Source organism: Lynx canadensis, chromosome C2 (assembly GCF_007474595.2).
Source record: "Lynx canadensis isolate LIC74 chromosome C2, mLynCan4.pri.v2, whole genome shotgun sequence".
Taxonomy (NCBI): domain Eukaryota; kingdom Metazoa; phylum Chordata; class Mammalia; order Carnivora; family Felidae; genus Lynx; species Lynx canadensis.
This window is the reverse complement of record NC_044311.2, coordinates 31,678,091-31,704,958: the sequence shown is the minus strand read 5'-3', so window position 1 is coordinate 31,704,958 and position 26,868 is coordinate 31,678,091. Positions and strand designations below refer to the sequence as shown.

The following is a 26,868-nucleotide window of genomic DNA, read 5'->3' as shown; positions in this document are numbered from 1 at the left end:
AAAGCCTTGAGACTAGAGGAGATGATAAAGGGAGGGAATATAGAAAGAAAAGAGAAAGAAATATATAGAAATGTTTATCCTATAATATATCATATTCTACAAGATTCTATAAATTTCTGTTAGAAGAAACATCCAAAGGCTGGGCCTCTGGTACTCAAATACACAGAGCAGTACTATCCAAAGGAACTTTCTGTGATGATGACATATTTATATATATGTTCCATTCAATAGGTAGCCACCATCCACATGTGGCTATTGAGCACTTGAAATATGGCTAGGCAACTGAATAACTGAAAATTTATTTTAAATAGCTACATGTATCTAGTGGCTACAGTACTGGAAAGTGCAGCTCTAGTTTGAAGAAGTGACAAGGAGTCAGGGGAGAAGTCTGAAAAGAAGTGGCCAGAGAGATAGGGCTTGTGAGACAATTCTCCACAGGTCTCTCATGTTTCTGCATACATTACAAGCAAGGCATGCTCTTAACAGCGATATGATATGATATTAGAAGCCAAGTGTAGAAGGTGTTTCAAGGAGGGGAGTGATAACTCTGCTCCTGAATGTTAAGTCAGATAATTATTGAGAAATGACAGATATGGACATCACTAGTAACTGATAAGAACTTTTTTTTTTAATTTGAATTTTGGTTAGTTAACATACAGTGCAATATTGATAAGAGCAGTTTTGATGGAATTGTGGGGCAGAAATCTGTTTGGCTTGGGTAAAAAAAAAAAAAGAAATGGGAGAAGAAAAACTAGCAACAAAATGTAGACATTTCTTTTTCAACTTTTACTGTGAAGTTCAAGTGAAATAAGACAATAGAGGAGAAAGAGGTGTCAAGAAGGATTATTTTGAAGATGCGAGCAATAAAAGCCTATTTTTTCATGTGTAAGACAATGATTAAGAAGGGGGTAAATTGATATGAAAGAATTATGAAGACCTTAGCTAGGCTGGTTCTTTCACAGCAATGGGAGAGAAAGTAGGGTATATGAATACCGCTGCAGGTACTAGGTATCTGTGGTGGTAAAAGCTTGTAAAAGCTCTTTTTTTCCTGTTTCTTTTCTGAAATAGGAAGCATGGTCATCAGTTGAAACTGAAGAGTGGTGAGGAGATAGTGAAGACATGATGAGATTGAAGATATGCAATAGTCATTTAGGAGGAGATGAAACAGAAAATGACTGGAAATCTAGTATGACTTCCAGCAAACGTCATGGGTCCACTTGAAGTTATGATCATTAATTTAATGCAAGCTCAGCAGCATGGTTTTACAGGCAAGGAACAGGCAAAGAATTAGATTTAATCAGCACTGTAGTTTAGCCAAGCAAGACTGCTGAAGTGAGAGAAGTGCAAAGGGATTAAGGATGTTTGAAAGGAACAGATGATAATACTGATGATGGAATCTAAGCCTCTTTCCTATCTCCTGAAATCCTTCCACTGACCCCTGTGGGACTCATAGGGACATACCAGCAAAATCCCCATATCCTGGACCTCTTCTCAGAAGCTTTCTTCAGCTTCCTTTGCCTTCTTATTTAAACTGAAACTGGGCTCTGGGCTTTCCCCCTGAGGACACTGCTTTCCTTGTAGCCCTCTTAGATGATGACTCTTTTTCTCTTCCATGCCATTCAAACACAAGGCCTGGTAAATGCCTTTCTTGTTCCTCATTGCAACTTCCAGTCCAAATCCCTCTCCCCAAATCCCCTGCTCAGAGTTACGTATCACTAGATTCTACCACCCACTAGCCTTCCTTATTATGGTATTTAAGTTTCCCTTTCATTCCTTGATGAGTTTAGCTTTCGGTTCACTGTCACTCCAACACTATTTGTTACACTCTAATTGATTTCAACACCAAATAGATAATCCATCTGATATCCTGGCCTCTTAGTTTCTTGACCTTATCTCCACAATGATAATTTTGTTGATATTGTTTTCTACCATGTCTCAGCCACTTTTTCTCATGGTCATACCTTAAGCTTTTAGAACATCTAAAAGTATCTTTTAATACCCATATACCTGAAGAAAAATTTACTGGTGAGTTCAGAGTAAGACCATCCCTCTGTAGGCCCCCACTGGAGGAATCAAAGGAATGGATATACATCAGACATAAGACCACCTCTACAGCAATTCTGCTGCCATTAACAACAGAGAACAAGGAGTGCAAGAAAGGAAGAACTAGGTATGCTTCCTCTTTTTGGCCTTTCATCTTGGGCTTGTATTCCTTAGATGAGAGGAAGAGGTATATGTGAAGGGTTGGGGTAGAGGCAGAGGCATGCTGCTATGCCTACTGACCCTTCTTATACTGGGCTCTCAAAGGGAAGATTACCATTATTACATCATCATTTTAAAGTATGCATAACGCCAAGTATTGTGCTGAGCAGTTAAAGGTATTATCTAATGTTCTTATGCCAAAGTTGAGATTAACATTATCTCCATTCCACAGATGAAGAAACAGAGGCTAAGAGAAATTGAAATGGAAATACTGATCTAGGCCCAGGTTTCTCGAACATCAAAGCCCCCTCTGTCCTATAGCATATCCATATTAAGACTAGTGGAGCTGGGGTAGTCAGTACGTGGTCCCTGCCATACTCCCAGATTTCCCAATTTCTAGGAAAAGAATGGTCTTGAAATCTTGGTAGACATTAAGAAGACAGGAAGGGGGCACCTGGGTGGCTCAGTCAGTTGAGCATCTGACTTCAGCTCAGGTCATGATCTAACACTCTGTGAGTTCGAGTACCGCCATCGGGCTCTGTGCTGACAGCTCAGAGCCTGGAGGAGCCTGCTTCATATTCTGTGTCTCCCTCTCTCTCTCTGCCCCTCCCCTGCTCATGCTCTGTCTCTCTCTGTCTCAAAAATAAATAAAAACATTTTAAAAAAAATTAAAAAAAAAGAAGACAGGAAGAATGGAAGGAAGGAGATAAATATATAGAACACTGAAGTTATTGTAGTAACCTGAATTACAAAAACAAGGTTTTTTTAGCCCCAATTTTATTTTTTAGAAAGCTCGAAAACCTAATAAATTTATTAGTGAGTGATAAAATTGTGACACATGAAATAGACATATAAAAGAAAACCATAACAGATATAGTTAATGGAGTAAAATTTAAAGTCAGATTCATAAAACCAATGAATAATATTAATGCTACCTATCTGAACTTCAGACTGTATTACCAGACTATAAGTATATTCCTATTATTACCAAACTTTATAATCATAATTAAGAAAATGAGCTTGTTCAACAATAAAATTGACTCAGACACAATTAAAAGCATATTCACAAAAGGGATCATATCCAGAAATAGAATTATATATAAGACATGCCATAATGCCACAAATAAAGCATAATTTTTCAGAACAAGTGACCCGTGAGATTAAATCAACAGGAGAGAAATGGAAAATGCAGAAGACTTTAAATGTGGAAGAACTGCAATTATCAGGGCAAGAAAAAAAATGTAACACAACAGTGAAATAAGAGATTTGGTTTGGAGAAGACACATAAATACAAAGGCACAGTGCAAAGATTCTCTGGACAGAAGAAAAAACTTGGAAGTAATTTCCATTTATTCACAAAGTATTTATTAGGCATTTATAGCACTGCTATCATTTCTCAGGAAGATGAAAGGATTCAGGTGGCAGTGTGATAAATCAGGGATGAAGCAGAGATGGGTTAGAAAGCCACTGCAATTTATACATCTTCATCTCCCCAACATGTAGCCAGCACACAGCATAAAAGAGGATGCAACAATATTTTCTTTTTTGCTTTTTTGGTTTTTTGTTTTTTTTTTTTAAGAGAGAACGAGAGAGAGAGAGAGAGAGAGAGAGAGAACACCACAAGCGCAAGTGGGACAGTGGCTGAGGGAGAGGGAGAGAGAGAATCTTACACAGGCTCCAAGCCCAGCATGGAACCAGAATTTCATGACCCTGAGATCATGACCTGAGCTGAAATCAAGAGATGGATGCTTAACCAACTGAGCCACTGGCACCCCAACAATATTTTCTTCATGTATGAACTGTCAGATGCTGTGGAGTACCCCAAACGTCAAATGGGGCAGGGGAACAGGGCAAAAGCCCAAAGGAAATATCTCCAGGTAAAAAGGATATACAGATTCTTTTGAGCTGACAACTTTCACAATTTTTAGATGTGTCCCTTTAGGTCTCACATGTGTCCTTCAACAGAACCCACTGCTTCCCCACTTCTCATGTTTTGCCCTGGATACAGCTCAGGATTTTATTTTGTAGCTCCACTGATCCCCTCTAAATAATCAATCCTGACATATCTTAAGTCTTATCACAAATAAGATAATTTATTTTTGCATTGATCCAGTAAGTCTCTGAGCTTGCCCACTGAAGAGCTCCTGAAGCACTGTCTGCCTACAAAACAGCTTCAGGCAAAAGAAAAAGGCTGTAGTCCTGTGGGCTCAAGAGGAGTCCCTAAATAAAACACCCGTGAGGCACAAGTCTGAATCACTACCTCTGGTGGGGTTCTGTAGTTATGATTTCAGCACAAAATTTTTTTCATTCAATATATATGAAAGGAGTGTTGTTGGGGTGGCAGTGGGGGAGCTGGGGAAGTGGATACTGAGATCAGACAGGAAGGCAGAACTGAGAGCAAGGCTCAACTGCAAGAAGCCCAAAAGAGACATGATAGAAGTCCAAACCAAAAGCCCAAAAGCAGGTATGGAGGCTGAGCACAGAGTCAGAAATTTGACAGCAGGAGTGTTGAGAATAAAGAGCTAACTGCTGTAATAGAGCAAGTAAGTTTATTCATGACTTTATTGGCTGATCATACATGTGACATGTCAGACTGAAATGACAAGTCCAAGTCTAGGGTCAGAGAAGCCACCAAACCTACCTCATTGACTTGTCATTTCGTTTCAGGTACCCTGAGACCCCTGAGACATTCCTAAAGTTCTTTATTCAGCTGACATTCTACATGTGGGACTGAGGGATTCCTTATTCTGCAGATGAGGCCTAGCAAGGGTTTACTATTAATTACTTATTGGATAGACAGACCACCTCATAGTCCAGTACATACACAATCAGAATATGTTATTGAGGGCATTTTACCGGTACCTTGGTAGGTGTTCAGAAGTCCATAAAAGTGGAATGGCTATCTGCCATAAATATAGGCCATCTCTGGAATATAAACTTACTCAGTAAGGTCAACCCTACCTCCAAAATCTCTCAGTTTTGACTTTCTCATTGCTAGAAGCTGGCCCAAATGATCATCTCTCACCTGCACTACTGTCACAGCCTTCTACCTGGCCTCTGCTTCCACTCTTGCCTTTCCATACTCCAGTTATTCTCCACACAGCACAAAAGTGATAACACGGTGAATTGCTCTCCTGTTTCAAATGCTCCATTTTGAACAAATCTAAACTCTTCTACCACAACCTAATATAGCTCCAGAATCTGCCTACCATTTCTCCCACTTCACCTTGCACTGCTTTCTCCTTGGCCTTTTTTCAGTTCCTCCAACAGCCTGTTCCTCTCTCCTGACCAAGTTCATCTCATTACTCTGTACTCCACTATCCAGTTTACTGTCTGTATATAGCACTTATCATTACCTGGAACTGTTTTATTTATTGTTTACACATACTGTATTATCCCTACAACACAATGTCCACTCCACAAAAGCAAGGAACTTGTTGCCTGTTCACCACTGTCTCTCAGTGCCTGGCACAGAGGAAGCACTTAATGAGAAAGAGAAGGAAGAAGGAGGTAGGCAATTTGCTAATATGCTATTTATTCTGTTTCCTTGGCCAAGACCTAGACTAGTTAAAAAGTCATCTTTTATCATCAATTTAAGGAGGAATTGATTGATGCTATCTAGGATGAAGGGGTCCTCTTGGACATTTCTGATAACTGCTCAGCTTAATCTTGTGTCTTACCTGATGAAAAGGTTTAGTATATGCTTTGAACCTAAGACCAGCACCCCTGGCCCCCATTACAAATGCCCTAGTACTGAGAGGCAACTTTATAACCAATCAGAGACAGAGAGCACAACTGGTTATAAAAGAGGACTTTTTTCCTAGTCTAGGCCAAGCATACAAGAAGTGGTAGCAGGAAAGTAACCAGGAACTGGAAAGTATGTGATGCACAGAACTGCCCCATTGAGCCTATGACTTAAGGCAGGCCAATTACATTTTCTCTCCTGGCTACTTGGAACTGAAGCACTGAAACACTGTAATAAGCTGAGAGTTCTAGATCTTAAAGGTCCTTCAGATTTGATGACTAAGGCCACTGTTTGGGGGCATCCATTATAAGCAACATGGCAGGAGAAGCTGGTATTAAGTAGAGCAGACATAATACAGAGAGAAAGAAGCACGTTTCATTTCCATAATAGCTGGCTGTACTTAATAAAATTAGAGCAAACTGACATATGTCCTATGTATTTTTATTATAAACAGGCTTTTTAACTGGATATTTATCATATCTTTATATGGATATCATATCTTTAACTGGATATCTTAACTGGATATCATATCTTTAACTGGGTATTTATTCTTTAAAACCAATTTCTCTGACATGCAAACATACATGATTCTTCCTTGATTCTACTCATACAATTTCATCCTCTATTTTTCTTTAAGCTCTTGCTTTCATAATACTCTACTTCCTTCCTTCACTTGGTCTTTCTCTTCATTAAATCTGTAACCAAAAAACCCATCATATGTAAGTGAATACTTACCATGGTTTTTAGCTGCCAAGAGTCTTTTGAACATTCTAATCTTTGATTATAATGAAGGGAGCTGAGCAATACACATGCCCATCTATCTGTCCACTCTTGAAAATGGATTGAAAGGGGGAAATTATTACCCTCTTGAAAGTGAGTAGCAATGTTGTACTCTTCAGTTAAAGGGCCTCATCATAGGATACTTCATATCCCTACATTGTGATGATAGTACATGTCTTTTCCAGTCTGGCCATTCTGGATCCAGGCAGGCCCAAGCTGACATCAAATAGCACAATTTCAGTGCAGATCAGAGTTTCTCAACCTTTTTTGACCAATGAGCTTTAAAAAGTAATATTGCAGGGGCATCCGGGTAGCTCAGTCGGTTAAGCATCCAACTTAGGCACAGGTCCTGATCTCATGGTTTGTGAGTTTGAGCCCCGCATCGGGCTCTGTGCTGACAGCTCAGGGCCTGGAGCCTGCTTGGGACTCTGTCTCCCTCTCTCTCTCTCTGCCCCCACCCCTTGCACTCTGTCTCTCTCTTAAAAATAAACATTAAAAAAACCCTTTTTTTTTAAAGTAATATTGGAAATCTCCTTAGGAATTTAAAAAGTTTTGTATGACACATGATAAAACAAATTTAAGTAAAATTTTCTATTTTAGGTCAACATATTATTAAAGATTTGTTACAAGGTTCACATGGTAAAGTCTTTATGCTGATAATATCTAAGGACAAGTTTTGACTTCTACTCACCGATGAACTGTTTTATCATGTAAAGAAAATCATATGTTGTCCAGTGAAATTATCAAGAAACTGAAAGATGGATTTTTAACCAAATGTATTAAATTAAAAGATGGGGACTTAGCACCAAAAGTATACTGAAATGTAGGCTGAAATTTCATTTGTATTATAGCATCCAAAATAAACAAACTGATTTTTTTTTTTTAATGTTTATTTGAGAGAGAGACAGAACGCAAGCCAGGGAGGGGCAGAGAGAGAGGGAGGCACAGAATCTGAAGCAGGCTCCAGGCTCTGAGCTGTGAGCACAAAGCCCGATGTGGGGCTCAAACACACAAACCGTGAGATCATGACCTGAGCTGAAGTCTGGCACTTAACCGACTGAGCCACCCAGGCGCCCCAACAAACTGATTTTTAAAACTGATACTTGAGATTCTACTGTAAGTCGAAGGTTAGTTTTTAAATTAATTAATTAGTTAATTAATTAATTTTAGAGAGAGACAGAGAGTACAAGCAGGTGAAAGGGGCAGAGGGAGAGGCAGAGAATCTCAAGCAGGTTCCATGCTCAATCCCATGACCCTGGAATCATGACCTGAGCTGAAATCAAGAGTCATGCTCAACCAACTGAGCTACCAAGGCTCTCCTAGTTGTTTTAAAATGTCAACATAGGAGAGATGGCTTTATGCTACACTTTGAGAGAAATTCTCAGCAAACAGTACATTGTAGATTTTTCTTACCAATAAATGAAAAGCCAAATTGGATTGAATAACCCCATATTTTTTCCTTTTTCACATTTTCAATTGCTTAAGTTTTTCTTTTTAGAATTTTAAATACCTAAGCAGAGGAAGATCAATTACAATAAAATAAACATCCAGCTGTCTACAATACCACTGTATAGTTAAGTTGATAAATTTTAAAGCAAACCTCTTCCTTATTTAATACAACATGGAGTCTTTCAATTGACAATCCATCTTAATTTGATTAGGCCCCTTCTATATTTCATGAGATTCAATAGCATGTCTTTACTTTGCTATTTATATTTAGTGAACCGATCCAAAATTATTTTCTCTAGAGTGACTTTAAGAATAGGCAATAGCAAATGCCAGTTATACACATGTATGAATACATGTATAACTGTAAACATAAGGCATGCCTAGCTAATGTTTCTACATTATAATGATTTAAAAAAACCCATTTATTTTGAAATACAGATTTCAAGAACTGAAAAGATAGAACAGAGAATTCCCTTATATCCTTTATCCAGCTTCCTGTAATCATGTAGCTTGTTTAGTATTAGAGACATCTTGATGTTTCATAAAAATTTTCATCAGATGAATGCAGCTTATGTATTCCATAAAGGACATCTTGAAATAGTTTTTCAGAATTATCATTTTTTATGCTCATTAATTTATGACGTTTTGACATCTGTTTCACACATGTTCCACTTTTAAGCAATAGCCAGTTATGAGTACAAATTAAACTATACTTATGACTAAGAAACAACAATTAAAAACAGCCTAATGGTCCTTCTGAAAATCTTCCAAAAAAACAACAAGAGGAAGAAAGGCTTCTAAATTCATTTTACAAGGCAAGCATTACCTGGACACCAAAACCAGACAAGGACCTTACAAGAAAAGAAAATTATAGGCCAATATCCCTGATAAATATAGATGCAAAAATTCCTCAACAAAATATTAGCAAACCAAACTCAACAATACAACGAAAGGATCATCTACCATGATTAAGTGGGATCTTTTCCAAGGATGCAAGGATGGTTCAACATCCACAAATCAACCACTGTGAAATACCGTATTAACAAAATAAAGGATAAAAACTTAAAATCATCTGCATCTTATAATGCATCTCAAGATGCAGAAAAAGTATTTGACAAAATACAACATCCATTCACAATAAAAACTCTCAACAAAGTGGGTATAGAGGGGAATGTACCTCAACAAAGAAAGCCCATGTATGACAAGCCCATGGCTAGCAACATACTAAGTGGTTAAAAAGTTGAAAGTTTTTCCTTTAAAAACAGAAACAAGACAAGGATGCCCACTCTTGCCACATTCATTTCTCACAGTATTGGAAATCCTGGCCAGAGCAATTAGGTAAGAAAAAGAAATTTTATAAAAGGCTTCCAAATAAGAAAGAAGTGAAACTGTCTCTGTTTGCAAATGACATACTACATATATAAAAAAAACTCTAAAACGCCACCAAAAAACTCATATAATAAATGAACTCTGTAAAGTTGCACGATACAAAAATCAACTGAGAAAACTCAGTTGTGTTTCTATACACTAATAATAAACTATTAGAAATTAAGAAAAGAATCCCGGGGTGCCTGGGTGGCTCAGTCGATTAAACGACTGACTCTTGGTCTCAGCTCAGATCATGATCTCACAGTTTGTGAGTTCAAGCCCCACATCGGGCTCCATGTGGAGCCTGCCTGAGATTCCCTCTCTCTCTGCCCCTCCCGCGTGTGCGTGCACTCTCTCAAATAAACTTAAAAAAAAAAAAAGAACCATTTACAGCTACTTTCTCTTAAAAAAAAAAAAAAAGAATAAAATACCTAGGAATTAATTTAACCAAGGAGGTGAAAGACCTGTACACTGTAAACTGAAAGATACTGATGAAAGAAATTGAAGACACAAATAAATAAATGTATATATATTCTATGCTCATATATTGGAAGACTTAACATTGTCAAAATGTCCATAACTACGCAACCTACAGACTCAATGCAATCCCTATCAAAATTCCAATGGCATTTTTCAATTCCAAAATTTGCATGGAACCACAAAAGACCATGAACAGCCAAAACAACCTTGAGCAACAAGAAAAATCAGGAGGCATTACTCCCTGATTTCAAATTATATTACAAAGCTACAGTAATCAAAATAGTGTGGAATTAGAATAAAAACAGACACATAAATTAATGGAACAGAATAGAGTCCAGAAACAAACCCACATATGGTCAATTAATTTAGACAAAAGAGTCAAGAATAAACAATGGGGGAAACAATGATCTCTTCAATAAATGGTGATGGGAAAAGTCAATAACCATACACAAAGAGTGAAACTGGATCAATATCTTACACCATATGCAAAAATCAACTCAAAATGTTTTAAAGATTGAATGTAAGACCTGAAACCATAAAACTCCTAGAAGAAAACACAGGCAACAAGTTCTTTGATAACAGGTACATGAAAAGGTGCTAAACATCACTAATTATCAGGAGAATGCAAATCAAAATCACAATGAGTTATCACTTCACACCTGTTAGGGTAGCTATTATCAAAACACAACTAATAACAACTTCTGGTGAGGACTGGAGAAAAGGGAACACTTGTGCACTGTTGGTGGGAAAGTAAATTGGTATAGCCGCTATGAAAAACAGTACAGAGGTTCTTCAAAAATTTACAAACATAACTACTTACGACCCCACAAGACCACTTCTGGGTATTCACCTGAAGGAAACAAAAACACTAACTCCAAAAGGTATCTACACCCTCATGTTCACTGCAGCATTATTTACAAAAACGAAGACATGGAAACAACCTACGTGTCAATTAACGGATAAATGGATACAGAAAATGTGGTACACAGACACACACACACACACACATACACACACACACGAGAATATTATTCGGTCATAAAAAGAAGAAATCCTGCCATTTGTGACAATATGGATGGTCCTTAAGGGCATTATGCTAAATGAAATAAGTTAGAAAGACAAATACTGTGTCATCTCACTTATGTGAGATCTAAAAAACCTCCCAAGAAAACAAAACCCAAACTCACAGATACAAAGAACAGACTGGTGGTTGACAGAGGTGGAGAGTAGGGGGTGAACAAAATGGGTGAAGGTAGTCAAAAGGTACAGACTTCTAGCCATAAAATAAGTAAGTCTTGGGGATATAATGTACAGTACAGTGACTACAGTTAATAATATTCTATTGTATATTTGAAAGTTGATGAGACTAAATCTTAAAAGTTCTTATCACAAGAAAAAAATTGTAACTGTGTGGCAACGGATGCTAACTAGACATTGTGGCGATCATTTCACAATATATATGTACATTGAGTCATTCTGTTGTACACCTGAAACTAATATGGTGTTATATGTCAATTATATCTCAATAAAACAATAAAAACAGTGTAATGGTCAAAAGCCACCAAAACAAATGCTCAATTGACAACTACTAGAGCTCATAATCACATTCAACTAGTATCTCGTAACCACTGTTCACATCACATCAAATTGTTTTTAAATAGTAAAAGCATTTAAATAATTAGTTTATTGTTTTTCAGAAAGCAGTTATTAATAAAGACACTATTACTGCCTTCACTGGTATGAATTAATTCTAAGATCAACTTATAATCTAACTCTAAAATTTTGCATGGAAGAGAAAATGTGCAAGAGTCAAGACAATTTTAGGGTAGGGGGACAAAGACAAAGTAATAGCAATATATGTCCCTTAAACTGAGCAATGGGTACTGAGCAAATGTTCATTTGTATTGTTATACTCTTCACCTTATACATGTTTTCCAAATATTGTGCTACAGCCATTTAACCTTTAATTTCTAAAAAAGAACAAAGAAAGAAGACCTTGCCTCACCAAAAATCACATTATAAAGCTACAGTAACTAAAGGTATATTATTGGCAAAGAACCAAAGATCAATGAAACTAAACAGAGTTCTAAAATCAATCTATGCATATGAGAATTTATTAATAATTTGACATGCTACTTGTTATGAATGGCCAACTGAACAAGATTCCTCCTTCCACTATGCATAAAAATAAATTCAATATAATTAAAGACTTAAAATTTTCTATAAGAGTATAAGAAAATATAAGATTCTATGTTTAGATCTTCAGGGCAGGAAAAATGTCCATTAAATAGTAAAAAAAAAAAAAAAGCAAAATCAAAAGTCACAAAAGCAAAGACAGGTAAATTTGAGATCAAAATTAAAAACTATTACAAACAAAGGGAGAGAACTTGAACAGACTGGAGAAAAATGTGTGCCATTTTTATATGAAAGATGAGTATCTGCAACACAACGAACTCCTACAAATAAATAAGACAAGTATTTGTTACGCCACATATAACAGAAAAACCAAAAATAAGAGTGATTAAACAAGATAGAAGTTAAACTTCTCTCTCATGCAAAAGAAGTTAAAAGTTGGTACAGTGACTCCAACAAATGGTCAGAGGCCCAGGTTTTCTGGCTCACTGAGCTACAAAGATAGTTCTGCTTTCCTAGGACAGCCGGCCGGTAGAGCTCCATCACTGTATCTGTGTTCCAATACAGGATGTATGAGGAATGAGGAAGAGAGTGCCTTCTCCCTTTAAGGAGATTTCAGAAAATCACACCAAACACTTCTGCTTGTGTACCATCAGCTAAAACTCACATGGTTGTACTTAGCTCTTAGGAGACCAAGGAATGTAGTCTTCTAGATGGGCATCAATGGGCTTGGCTAAAAGCTGGGGTTCCCACTACTGAAGATGAAGGAAGAACGGATCATAAAAGGTAACTAACAGTCTTTGTTGTGCTATCCAAAAAAAAAAAAACAGAAAAAGAAATATAAATGGTCAAAACCTCGAGAAAAGATATTCAACCACAGGGAAATAAAAGTGAAAACAAGGGGGCATGAGGTTTTAAAACTTTTAAGAGAGGCAAAAATTTGTTAATTAGTGAAGGCATGAGGATTTTTAGATTTATGTTAATTTTTTTAAATAAAGAAATGTACTCAATACTGCTACTGTGACTGAAAAATAAAGGAAATATTACTGAAAAACTGAAACACATTACTGTTTTTAATTATGTTTATAATATTAGTATGGACACTTTGGGGACCAATTTGGCAGTATTTTTTAAAATTTTGATTATATGATTAGATGATCCAGCAACTCCATCTTTCAGATCTATGCAATACAAACATCACACATCTGCATAAGTACAAAGCTGTTTGTTCATCGCAGTATTGTTTAAGAGAGAAAAATCGGAAATGATCCAAGTGTTTGTTATTACGGGACATTAATATTCTTCATAGCACTATTGCCACTACCTGAAATTGTATAATTTATCTATTCATTTGTCATTTAGAAAAATCAGCTCATCTAGGGGCACCTGGGTGGCTCAGTCGGTTGAGTGTCCGACTTTGGCTCAGGTCATGATCTCACAGCTCGTGAGTTCAAGCTCTGTGTCAGGCTCTGTGCTGACAGCTTGGAGCCTGGAGCCTGCTGCAGATTCTGTGCCTCCCTCTCTCTCTGCCCCAACCCACTCGCATTCTGTCTCTCTCTCAAAAATAAACAAACATTTAAAAAAATTTAAAAAAAAGAAAATCAGCTTATCTAGGAAAAGAGCCAAGGCAAGAAGAATATACTTATATAATACCTGCTGGTTAAAAATTCATTAGAAATAATGCACTGTGTTTTAAAAACGGCATATCAAAACAAGCTATACTTCCAGGCTATACTAACAATAACCCATGATAATGCAGACAGGGTGAAAAACTGATGAAGCCTCTGAACTTGCTATCAAGGGAGACTGGCACTAGATGTGATCTGTTTGCCCTTTTCTTTAGGGTCTGGACATCTCACAGTAGAATCAACACTCCCTCTCCATTATATGTAACTCTTAACTGCCTTTAATACATAGATCCCAATACTGCTACCAGTACCAGTTGAGCCTCTTCCACTCACTGAGCAGGGCCTACCATGGGGAAGAGGTCCCAACAGAACTGCCAGAATACCAAGACGTACTATGTGGAAGGAAGACAAAATACTGACACCTGAGCCACAGTACTTGCGGGGAAGGCTTGATACAATAGGAGCATTGTGTTCATCAGAACAGTATTACAGTATCCATCTCCAAGACTGTAAAATAGGGACCATGCCTTTGATCCACAAAATGGAAAGGATAAGTGTGCCCTTGCTAAGTCCCTCTCCATTCATGGCCGCTCATCTCTGCTTTTTATTTCTAACCTCACAGACGAGCAGTTTTCAAATTGCTTTTTTAACTGAAGAGACTCTTCAACTATAAACTTAAAGACAAACAGGAGGGAGAGGAATAGCTTTAGTGCTCAGTCTCAGGGGGTGGGGTAAGAGGAGCACCCAGACTAAGGAGAGCTCTGGGAAGCAGAGTTTGAAAGGGAAGGAGATAGGGAGTACTGGAGAAAGTGAACTTTAGCAAAGACCTGAGGGAAGTGAGGGAGAAAGCTTTGTAGATATGAGGGGAAAGCAAAGTCCCTGAGGCAGGAACATAACTGGTTTGTTGGAAGAAGAGCAAGGTGCCATTTGTGACTCGGACAAAGTAAGCACAGTGGAGAACAGGAGATGAAGCCAGAGAGGTAAGTGGGGGTTTAGATTCTGTAGGGTCTTGTAGGTAAGCATAAAGCCTCTGAGTGAAGAACTTACTTTTAATAGGGTCCCTCAAGCTGCTGTGTTGAGAACAGGCTGTAGGAGAGCAAAGACAAAAGCAGGGAAAAAAGAATTAGGCTATGGCAATTATTCAGGTGAGATACGATGGCTTGGAAAAGGTGGAAGCAGGAGAGATAGTGATATATGACCAATTCTAGATACATTCTGAAAGTAGAGCCAACAGAGTTTGCTGACAGACTGAATGTGGGAAGAAAGAGAAAGACAACAACCAAGGATGACTCAAGGGTTTTGGTCTGGGCTACTAGAAGGGAGCTGCTATTTACGAGATGGGACAGACTACAGGAAGAGTGGGCTTTGGAGGGGAAAATCAGTTCAGTTTTGAGAGGTCTATTAGATATCCAAATGGACATATCAAGCAGGCACTTTAATATCAGACTATAAGATTCAGAGGAGAGGTCTAACTTGGAGATAAAATCTCATAGTCATTGGAATGTGGCTGATGACGTATAGATGGTATTTAAAGTCATGAGGCCAAGTGAAATGCAAGGAAATCGGGTTGATAACGAAGAACAGAGGTTTGAGGAGTAAACAGCACTCCCAACTTTTAGTAATCAGGAAGATGATTAGGAACTAGCAAAAAGACTGAGAAAAAACCCTCTAGTAAGGTGGGAGGAAATCCAGAGAAAGCACTGTTCTGGAAGCTAAATGAAAGAAGAACAATCTTAACTGTGTAAAATGCTGCTGAAAGATCAAGTAAAAGACTGAGAACTGACTCACTGGATAGAGTTACAATGTGGAAGGCTTGGTTGGGGAGGGGAGGTAAAGATGTGATTAGCAGGTACTCAAGAGGGACTAGGAGAAAGAAAGCAATTAGACTCAGCAAGTTAGACAACTGTAGAAAGGAACAGATTTAAAGAGGGATGCAGGGTCAAGAGAGTCTGGTCTTGTATGATAAGGCATTATATCTCTATTATTTAGTACAGTGCCTAGCACATAATGGTAACTCAAGAAATATTTGTTGACTGAACCGAGATTACTAGCCACTGAATCAGGAAAGTCTCAGTTCTAGCCATTTAAGAGCTGATACAGTGAAATGTGAGGATTCCTGGTCCAGTAAAAATAACTGCCTTTATTCTTCTACGATGCCTAAAAACTCTTTAGTTTTAAAAACTATGCTTACACACCCAGGACACCTAAATTTGAGAGGAACAGCAACAGAATTTGACAAATACTCTACAAGGAAAGAGATTTTCAATTTTGGATAGGTTCAATCTCTCCAACTACCTCCTGCATCAGCGACCCTGTGACTTTGCATTCCGGGTACAACATGATCCCCAGTCCTCTATGTCATGACTCACTATGCACTACATGGACGACTTCTGGTGGTTGATGAAGGACACTAACTTATAGAGGCCTTGTGCAAGTGAGATATGTATGTGGAAGAACAATAACAGTCACAAGTATTTTAGTGACTTTTTTACTGTTCAATATACACCCTCTCTTTTTAATGTTACAACAACTTTGTGACACAAGTGTTTTTTATCACTTTCATTTCACAAATGAAAAATGCAGGGTTGAGAACACACGCCCCTTCAACAAATGGTGCTGGGACAACTGGATATCCATGCAGAGGAATGGAGTTGGACCCTACCTCATATATAAAATTTAACTCAAAATAGATCAAAGACCTAAATGTAAGAACTAAAACTACAGACTCTTAAGAAAAATAGAGGTAAACTGACATGACCCTGGATTTGGCAATGGATTCTTAGATGTGATACCAAAAGTATAAGAAACAGCGGCACCTGGGTGGCTCAGGTTATGATTTCACGTGAGTTTGAGCCCCACATCAGGCTCTGTGCTCTCAGCGCTGAGCCCACTTTGGATCTTCTGTCTCCCTCTCTCTGTTCTTCCCCCCCTCACTCCACCCCTCCCTCTCCCCCTCCCCCCTTCTCTTGCACGTGCCTATGTGCTTGCTCTTTCTCAAAAATAAATAAACGTTAAAAAAAAGTATAAGCAACAAAAGGAAAAAGGACATAAATTTGACTTCATCAGAATTAAATGCTTATATGCAAACTACTATCAAGAAAATGAAAAAGCAGCCTACAATACAGGAAAAAATATTTGCAAATAATACATCTGACAAGGGTCTAGTATCCAGAATATATAAAGAACTCTTAACAACTACTCAACACCAACGAGACAAACAATCCAATGAAAAAATGGACAAAGAACTTCAATACACATCTTTCCAAAGATATACAGGTGGCCAACAAGCACATGAAAGGTGTTCAGCATCATTAGTCATTAAGAGAACACAAATCAAAATAACGAGATACAACTTCACACCCACCAGGATAGCTATAACCAACAAAACAAAACAAACAAACAAAAAAACAGAGGGTGGGGGGTTGGGTTAAATAGGTGATGGGAATTAAGGAGTGCACTGATGTATAGACTCGTCGAATTCCTATACTGCACATCTGAAACTATTATTACGCTGTTTATTAACTGGAATTAAAAACTTTAAAAATAAAAAGTATTGACAAGGATATGGGGAAACTGGAACTTCAGAACATTGCTAGTAGAAATGTAAAATGGTACAGCTGTCATGGAAAACATTTTGATGCTGCCTCAAAAAGTTAAACATCGAATTACCATATGACCCAGCAATTCTGCTCCTTTGTGTGTACACAAAAGAACTGAAGCAGGTATTCAAGCAAAAACTTGTACATAAATGTTCCTAGCACTATTTACAATAGTCAAAAGGTATAAACAAACCAAATATCCATCAACTGATAAATGGATAAATAAAATATAGTACATCTATATAACTGAATTATTCAAAGGAAGCAATGATTATTAAAGGAAAGGAATACATGCTACAATATGAATAAACCTTTAAAAAATTATGCTAAATGAAAGAAGCCAATCACAATAATTCACATTTGTATGATTTCATTTATATGAAATGTCCAGAATAGGCAACTCCATAGAGAAAGAAGCAGATCAGTGGTTTCCAGGGAATACTGAGAGACAGGAATGGGGAGTGAATGCTTAATGGGTAAAGGGTTTCCCTCTGAGGTGTTAAAAATGTTCTGAAATTAATGGTGATGGTTCCATAATATTGTGCATGTACTGAGGGTCACTGCATTGTATACTTTAAAATGGTTAACTTGGTTAGTTTTATGTGAACTTTAACTCAAAAAAAAAAAAATCACACACACAAAAATCACACAGCTGACACCTGACAGATCATGGCTTCACATGCAAGAACAGACTCCAAACCCTCTATCCACTCAACCATCCTATTTCCTCTGCAAACCAAAGAAGCTCTGGACCACGTTGGCAATGACCTTTCCCCTTTACCACCATCCAGGCACAGTACCTAACTATATTTATGACAGTAGAATTCCTACAATTGCCCAAGCACATACAAGTTTCTAAACAAAATATTTTCTTATCATAGATGCCCAATATAAACTTTTGTAGACTGAGGTCTGCTATTCATGTCATAAAGACATCCTTTATTCAGAAGTCAACCATCACATCCACCTAACACATCAAATAATAGTAGCTGTGAAGACTAATCCCTCACAGAATGACACTCTTTGCAAAAAGAGTATAGCAATGGGGCTTATGTCTTCAACTAATCAACATCATTCTTCACTAATAATCCCTGGCATTTCCCAACCGCTCTGGTTTCTGTTCTGCTGGTTCTGTTCTGTTCTGTTCTGGTTTCTGTTCTGCTGGTAGATCAAAACTCTTTAAACCTCCTATGCCAGGTTAAAGTTGCCAATGAGGCAGAGATGTTTAAGAGACAGATCAGTAGTGGCCATGTGCATGACAACCCACTCTAGACAGCCACTTTAACCCAAGGTCTTCAAGGTAACTGCATTCCAGCATTCACACAACCTTTTGGAAACCAGTTTATTCAGTGCTCTCTTCTCTTTGAGCTCAATGAGGGCCTCTTCCAACTTATTTCAAAGTATGAGAAATTTTACATATATGCAACTGGAAAACCAGCTATAATATCACGTTAAATGGATAAAGTACAGCTGCACATTGCTCCTGGGAATATGAAAGCTAAATACATATTCCCTGACATAGCCGAGTATTCCATTTTCAACAAGCCAACAATCTGATATTTGTTCATCAGTTCAATGGGAGGATGATGTCAGAGTCACTGGAGCCCTGCTGGCCTTTAGGAGCCCTGTGGCTTTTCAGATAAGAAAGAGACTAAGGGCCTAATCACTAACATCTGAGTCTCTAATGTCCTGGCAAAATTATCTCCTCAGCGTAAAGCACAATGTCTCCAAAACAAATACAAGCAAGACACCTCTAAAATGGGGAGAAGGGTAATCAGGTACCAATGAGTTACCTCCCTCAAGAGTTAGATGCATTTAGGTAACCAACACAGACTGAACACCTGCCATACAGACATATAAGACACCTGACCTTCCCTCATCACCTCCCTTCTCGGGTCAACTCAAAAGATTTCCCCAACATTCATTCTTTCCATTTCTTTACTTTCTACCTACTTCAATCTGGTTTCTGCCTCTTCCAATCTAAAATGGTTTCACTGAGGTCAAAGACTCCATCTGGCTATACTCAATAGGTCATTTTCAATCTACATCTTTACCTGATAACTTCTCTCTTTTTTAAATACACTCTTCCCTTGCCTTTTATGATACATCTTAAACTGGAATTAGATTCTAAAGTAAATCCCTAAGACAAAAATCAAGCATAGTTTAAATTACTCTTGAAATCCTCTAAATGGCCCATTAGATAAAGTATAGCTATTTTTTTGTGTGTACATAAACTCTACGCAGTAATGAACAGCATATATAATACAGGACATACAAGACAAACAGTTAAGTATACATGCAAAATAAACTTCATTCTCTCTCATCTAATTAAAAACATCTTCAAGTGTATTGGATTAAGTTTGCATACCTTACCTGCAAGATCCCATTCCACTTATCTCTCTGGCCACTTCTCATACCTTTCCTGGAGCTACCCTCCTTTACCCAACTGTGAAACACTGGGCGTGAGCTCTCTTCTTAACCTCTGTCAATGGTTCTCAGCTTCTACTGCTCAGTGGAATCACCTGAAGAGCTTTTAAAAATCCCAGGCAGCAATTTTTTTTTAATTTTAATTTTTTTTTCAGGAGAGACAGTGAAAGCAAGTGGAGAGGGGCAGAGGGGCAGAGGGGCAAAGTAGAGAGAATCACAAGCAGGCTCCATGCTGTCAACGAGGAGCTCAGTGTGGGGCTCGAACTCATGCACTGTGAGATCATGACCTGAGCCAAAACCAAGAGTTGGTCACTTCACCCACTGAGCCACCCAGGAGCCCACAAGGCTGCAATTCTGACCAAGTAAACAAAAACAGAAATTTCTGGTGTGGGTTATCAGCATCAGTGTTTTAAAATTATCCCATATTTCCAATGTGCAGCCAAGATAAGAATCACTATTCTATACTGTCTTCCTAAAGCAGGGATTACACACTTAAGTGCCTACAGGGTCTGACAAGTAAATAAACAAAGTAGGCCAGGCATAAATTTTAAGGAGCTGAGGGCTCGCTGGTAAACAGAAAGCAGCTGGGATCAGTGGTGACTTAGCTCCAATCAATTGTTCCCATGTGGAAAAGCCAGCTCAGTAGTGCTACATCTTCCTACTTTTAAAGAAAAGCCCCAAATCTAGATTTTCATGGGAAATCTTTAGATTTTAAATTATTGGCAACTAACTCAAAATTAAACAACAAAAACTACTCTATGCGAAAAACAAAATACATCTGTAAGCCAAATTCAGCTGTGGGCTTTGGATTCACAACTTCTGCTCTTGGCAATTCCATCCACACCCTTCAATTTACACCTAAATATCTGTGTCCCCAGTTCAGCCCACTCCTCCAAGCTCTGGACTTGAATTATCTAAAGTTTATGTGCAATCTCCATTTAGAGGTCTCACCAGTCCCAAAGTGAACTGTGATTTAAACCCACTTCAAGGGGCGCCTGGGTGGCGCAGTCGGTTAAGCGTCCGACTTCAGCCAGGTCACGATCTCGCGGTCCGTGAGTTCGAGCCCCGTGTCAGGCTCTGGGCTGATGGCTCAGAGCCTGGAGCCTGTTTCCGATTCTGTGTCTCCCTCTCTCTCTGCTCCTCCCCCGTTCATGCTCTGTCTCTCTCTGTCCCAAAAATAAATAAACGTTGAAAAAAAAATAAAAAATAAAAATAAACCCACTTCAAAACTATTCATTCTTCTAGTGTTCTCTACCTCAGGTAACAGCCCCATCATTTACCTGGTTGGGCAAGCCAAAACCCTGGGAGTCATCCTACCCACCTATTTCTCCCTCTTACTGTTTATAGCATATTATTAAGTCCTATCAGTTATGCTTATTAAATATATCTCCTGTATCCATCTACCGCTTTCCATTTTCTGTGTGACTACCATGGTCCCAGTTACCATCTTTTCTTTCCCACCTCTCCACAGTGTCTTAGCTCAGGCTGCCATAATAAAATACCATAGCCTGGATTACTTAAACAAAAGAAATGAATTTCTCATAGTTCTGGAGGGCAGAAGTCCTGATCAAGGTCTGGCAAAGTCAGTTTTCTTTTTCTTGCTTGCAGACAACCACCTTCTCACTGTGTGCTCACATGGCTTTTCCTACCTCCTTTTCTTATAAGGCCACTAATTTTACTGAATTAGGGCCCCACCCCTTTGACCCTGTTTAACCCTAATTACCTCCCAAAGATTCTATCTCCAAATATAGTCACATAGTGGCTAGGACTTCAAAATTTAATTTTAGGGAGACAAAATTCATTCTATAGCACAAAATAACCTTAATTAGGCTCAGTTATCTCCCATAAGCACTTATTTCGTTCCAAACCATTCTCTCCAATATGATCAGACTGATCTTTTACACACAAATATTTACACGTGTGTATGTACATATTTGACCCAACAATTCCACTTCTAGGAATTTATCCTATAAATATCCTATAAATAAATTTATCCTAAAAATAAATTTATCCCAGTGACATGTGAACTGGTATATGCATGTATTATTATTTATAGTAAATTACTAGAAACAATTTAACTGTCCATCAATAAAAGAATGGTTAAATAATCTGTGGTATAGCCAAACAATGGAATACTATACAGTCATTAAAGAGTAAGGAAACTATATATTAAAATCGAAAGACTTCCAAGACATTGTTGAAAACAAGCATAATAGTATGTACAGTATGCTACCATATGTGTAAATAACAGGAGGAATGAATAATATGCATTTGCTTGAATGCCCACAAAAAATGTCTAGAACAATACACAAAACTAGTACCAGTGGTCATCCCTTTGGAAGGTGTAGGGAAAACGGCAGCTGGGGAAGGAAGTAGGACCCACTGCAGACATTCTGATTTACTGGGCCTGGAGCATGGCCCAGGCGCTACTACTGTATTAAGTGCCTCTTTTGATTCTGATGAACAGGCTGGACTGAGAACTTCTGCTCAAAAAAGTCCTTTACCTACTTTCCCAGACTCATTTTGTATCATCCTGCCCTTATCATTCTCCTTGCTCCAGCCACAGTGGCCTCTGAGGTCCCAGGAAAGGCCCTATTCTTTCTGCCTGGAATACTGTCCCCCTAAAATTCACTTTATAACTTTTTTTTTTTTTTAAGTATTTAGTTTTGAGAGAGACAGAGACAGTGTGAGCTGGGGAGGGGAAGAAAGAGAGGGAGAGAGAGAATCCTAAGCAGGCTTTGTGCTGCCAGCACAGAGACTGATGTGGGGCTCGAACTCCCAAAACCATGAAATCATGACCTGAGCTAAAACCAAGAGTTGGATGCTTAACTGACTGAGCCACCCAGGTGCCCCTATAACTTCTATTCTTCCTTTAATGTCTACCTCAACTTAAAGGTCATTTCCCCAGGAAACTTCCCCTAGTTTCCAAACTAGGTCAGGACCCTTATTTTATGTACTCAGAGCACCCTGTACTTCTCCCAGAACTTATCACAATTTTATGAGGTATTTGTATCATTACACATGGGTGCATCTGTAATGTCCAGGAGTACAAAGACTACAGCAGTCGCTTTTACCACTATACTGCCAGACCTAAACTAGCATCTGGCTGGCAAAGTAGGCCTTTCCTCAGATATTTGGTAAATAAATGAATGACTGCTCTGCCCTCAAGTTTAGGACAGTAGAAAATCAACACACAAGCAAATGAAAACAATACAGGGTCACTAGTGTTAAGGCAACAGTCTGTTTAGAATAGTGGTTCTCAACTGGGGGTGATTTGGGGTTCTCTCAGAGGACGTGTGGCAATATCTGGAGGCATTTTTGATTGTCATAACTGTGTGGGTTGTGTGACTGTTATAATTGTGTGGGGGGGGAGGTACTACTGGTATCTATTTAGTAGAGATCAGGAACGCTGCTAAATGCAGCCCTAAAATGCAAAGGATGGCCCTTCACAACAATGAATCATCTGGTCCAAACTTTCTTACACCATATACAAAAAAAAATTCAAAACTGATGAGACCTAAATGTGGGACAGAAAACCATCAAAATCCAACAGAAAAAAAACAGGCAGGAGCTTCTTTGACCTCGGCCGCAGCAACTTCTCACTTGACATGTCACCAAAGGCAAGAGAAATAAAAGCAAAAGTGAACTACTGGGACCTCATCAAAACAAAAAGCTTCTGCACTGCAAAGAAACAATCAACAAAACCAAAAGGCACCCGTTAGAATGGGAGAAGATATTTGCAAATGACATATTGGATAAGGGGTTAGTATCCAAAATATATAAAGAACTTACCAAACTCAACACCCCCAAAACAAATAATCCAGTCAAGAAATGGGCAAAAGACATGAATAGACACTTTTCCAAAGAAGACATCCAGACGGCCAACAGACACATGAAAAGATGTTCAACATCACTCATCATCAGGGAAATACAAATCAAAACCACAATGAGATACCACCTCACACCTGTCAGTATGGCTAAATTAACAACTCAGGAAACAACAGGTGTTGGCAAGTATGTGGAGAAAGGGGAATCCTCTTGCTCTGTTGGTGGGAATGCAAACTGGTGCAGCTACTCTGGAAAACAGTGTGGAGGTTCCTCCAAAAATTAAAAATAGAACTACACTACGACCCAGCAATTGCACTACTAGGAATTTATCCAAAGGATACAAAAATGTTGATCCAAAGGGGCACATGCACACCAATGTTTATAGCAGTGCTATCAACAATATATATGTATATATACACACATACACTGGAATACTACTCAGTGATGAAAAAAGCATGAAATCTTGCCATTTGCAGCAACGTGGATGGAACTGGAGGGTATTATGCTAAGTGAAATAAGTTAGAGAAAGACAGATATTATATGATTTCACTCATATGTGGAATTTGAGAAACTTAACAGATGATCGATCATAGAGGAAAGGAAGGTAAAATAAGATAAAAACAGAAGGAGGCAAACCATGAGACTCTTAAATACAGAGAACTGAGGGTTGATGGGGAAGGGGTAAATGGGTGATGGGCATTAAGAAGGGCACTTGTTGGGATGAGCACTGGATGTTATATGTAAGTGATGAATCAATGGGTTCTACTTATGAAGCCAAAACTACACTGTATGTTAACCAGCTTGAGAATAAAAATTTAAAATATTTAAAAAAGCATTATCTAGTCCAAATTATCAACAGTATCATGAATTAAAACCTCTAATTTAGACAATGGTAGTGCACAAAAGGGCAATTAACTACTCCAGGTGGTAAGGTTTTTTGGGGGATGAGCAGTGGCGGGTAAATGTTAAGAAAAGTTTTGGTTGTGTGTTGAAAAGTGACTGTGGCTATAACAGTGGAGACTATGTTTGCTAGAGGTAATGAGGGGTCTATGAAGAGTTTAAAAGTAAAGTTATGGTTTGAACGGGAGCCCCCCTCAAGTAATCCATACTCCAAAATTACTCATCTCTTTTATTCCCTTCTTGCTGAAACAAAACTTTCATTCTCTTAGGGCAGCTGGTTTCAGCTAAAACATTAAGCTCAAATTAATTCAGACTAAGATATAGTCAGATAGCCCCTTCACTCTCCAGAATGTTAGCTGCATTTAAAAATATGCAAATACTTATGAATACAAATAAACCTTCAACTGATTAATGTTCAGGCTGTTCCTGGATAAAACTATTTTTGAACTCATCAGCCAGGTTGATTCTGGTAAAGACTTCTTCAAAGCTTTCTATTTTAAAAAACTACTTTGTTCCCCCTGTCCTCAATCTCTGAGCTCCCAGTTTTATAAAAGATCCGAGTTTCCTCCACAGTATCTCAAGTTCTGTCAGAAACGATAGGAGAGCCATTTGGATGCAATAAATGTGAATACATTTTATGGATAAATTAGGAGTGGTCTACAGATTTTTAAAAGGCTTTCAGTAAAAGTCATGAATATTTCTGAAAGGAATGAAACTACGATAATTTTAACGGTATCACTAAGAAAGCAAACCGTGTTTTACAACACAAGCCTGCTGCCTACTGAGCAGGATGCACATGCTCTGACCTAGTATGGCAATTCTTAGGGTCTCAGCTCTGGGTGCTCTGTTTACAAGAAACTGAGGCCTGAGACTAATAAAGAACAAAGAAAAATGCCTGGCACCAAAGGTTTGGGGGGATGTTTTCTACATGAGTGATTTGAGGAGGAACATTTCTTCAGATTTTGGAAAGCACTAGAAATCGCTCTTTTTTGCTTACGTGTTAAGATTTTTTATTTCATGTTTCAGACCATTTGCTAACAAGAAAATACCTTATAATTTACAAACAGCAATTTATCCTCCCTTACATTTACTGACCACTAAAACCGGGTAAAATTTCCTTAAGCTTTACCAGAGTTGGGGGATTGGGAATAATGTGAGCACAAGAGAGTTCAGATGCAACATCAACTCCGAGCCCCGCCAGCTGGTTTCCATCGAGAGGTCCCCCGGGAGAAAGCCCCTCTGAGGCGGCGGCCAGGGTCGGCGCGGGAGAGACCCACTGGGGCGGTTCGAGGGCGGCCGCAGGGCAGGGTCGGGGTATGCCGGGCCTCCGTTTACCTTTGTCTCAGGTACTCCTGCTTCCAGCCGGGCCGGGGATCCCGCCCGAGGCCCCGAGCTGGTGACACATCCTTCTTTGGCCAAGTCGGGTTGAGGTTGGGAGGGGGCGGGGAAGGAAAATAAAGCCTCAGCGCCTAACGACGTGACTCTCAGTTCTTCCAAAACGTTGGCATTTGTTTTCCTGCCAAGCTTTCCTGTTAACAAGTTCCCGAGGGCTGTGCGGGCGAACTGGCCTGGGAGCCCCGAAAGTGGGAGGGACAAGGCCGTCCCCCGCCTTCCCTCCTCTGTGGGCGCCCCCGAGGCAGGCGGTTTCCACACCTCCCGGTCTGCCACGGCCCGGGACAGAGCTGGGTGTGCACAGGCGCCCGTGCCGCCTCAAACCCCGACTCCCAAGGCTCTGCCCGCCGGCCCAGCGCCGCGCGGCCCCTCCGGCCCCGCCAGCCAGGCCGTCCCCGCCCCCAGGCCCCGGCCCCGCCCGCTCAGGCCTCCGCGCACCGCCCCTCGGCCTCACCACAACCCTCGGGCAGGGCCGGGGGCGCCGAGGCTCCAGGCCACGCGGCGGACGTCCCCGCGCTTACCTCAGCGCCCGCGGCTCCTCCTCCGGCTGCTGCCTCGGCTCGAAGACGGCGCTTGCCGCCAGGACTCTCGGCGGCGCGGGATCTCGGCTGCGAGTGCGGCGTGTGAGGAGCAGAGGCCCGATCGCGCCCCGCCCAGCCGCCCGCCCGTTCCCTCCTCCCCCTTGTGCCCACCCTCCGCCGCGGGCTTGACGCCCCGCCCCTCCCCGCCCGCCCACCACGCTCCGCCCACCCCGCCGACCGGAGCGGGGAAGGGGCCCGCCAGGGGCGCCGCGAGAGCCGCGGTATCCGCAGCCAGTGGTCTTTTGGTACGGCGGCTCCGCGGGGACGCGATTTGTCGTTCTTACTACTATCTGTCAGATGCGAATATCTCTCTCAGATTTGTTACTACTGTGATTTTATTGCGATTATCATTTTAT

General features: G+C 39.6%; 1 protein-coding gene across 1 annotated transcript in view; it reads right to left on the bottom strand.

Moving 5' to 3' along the window:
* PPP2R3A (protein phosphatase 2 regulatory subunit B''alpha) overlaps positions 1-26,538 on the bottom strand; it is a 217,902-nt gene extending 191,364 nt beyond the window's left edge. The window contains exon 1 of the mRNA XM_030330466.1: positions 26,453-26,538. The gene's annotated coding sequence lies outside the window, so the exon portion shown is untranslated. The remainder of the gene's footprint in view (positions 1-26,452) is intronic.
* Positions 26,539-26,868: the final 330 nt, after the last annotated feature.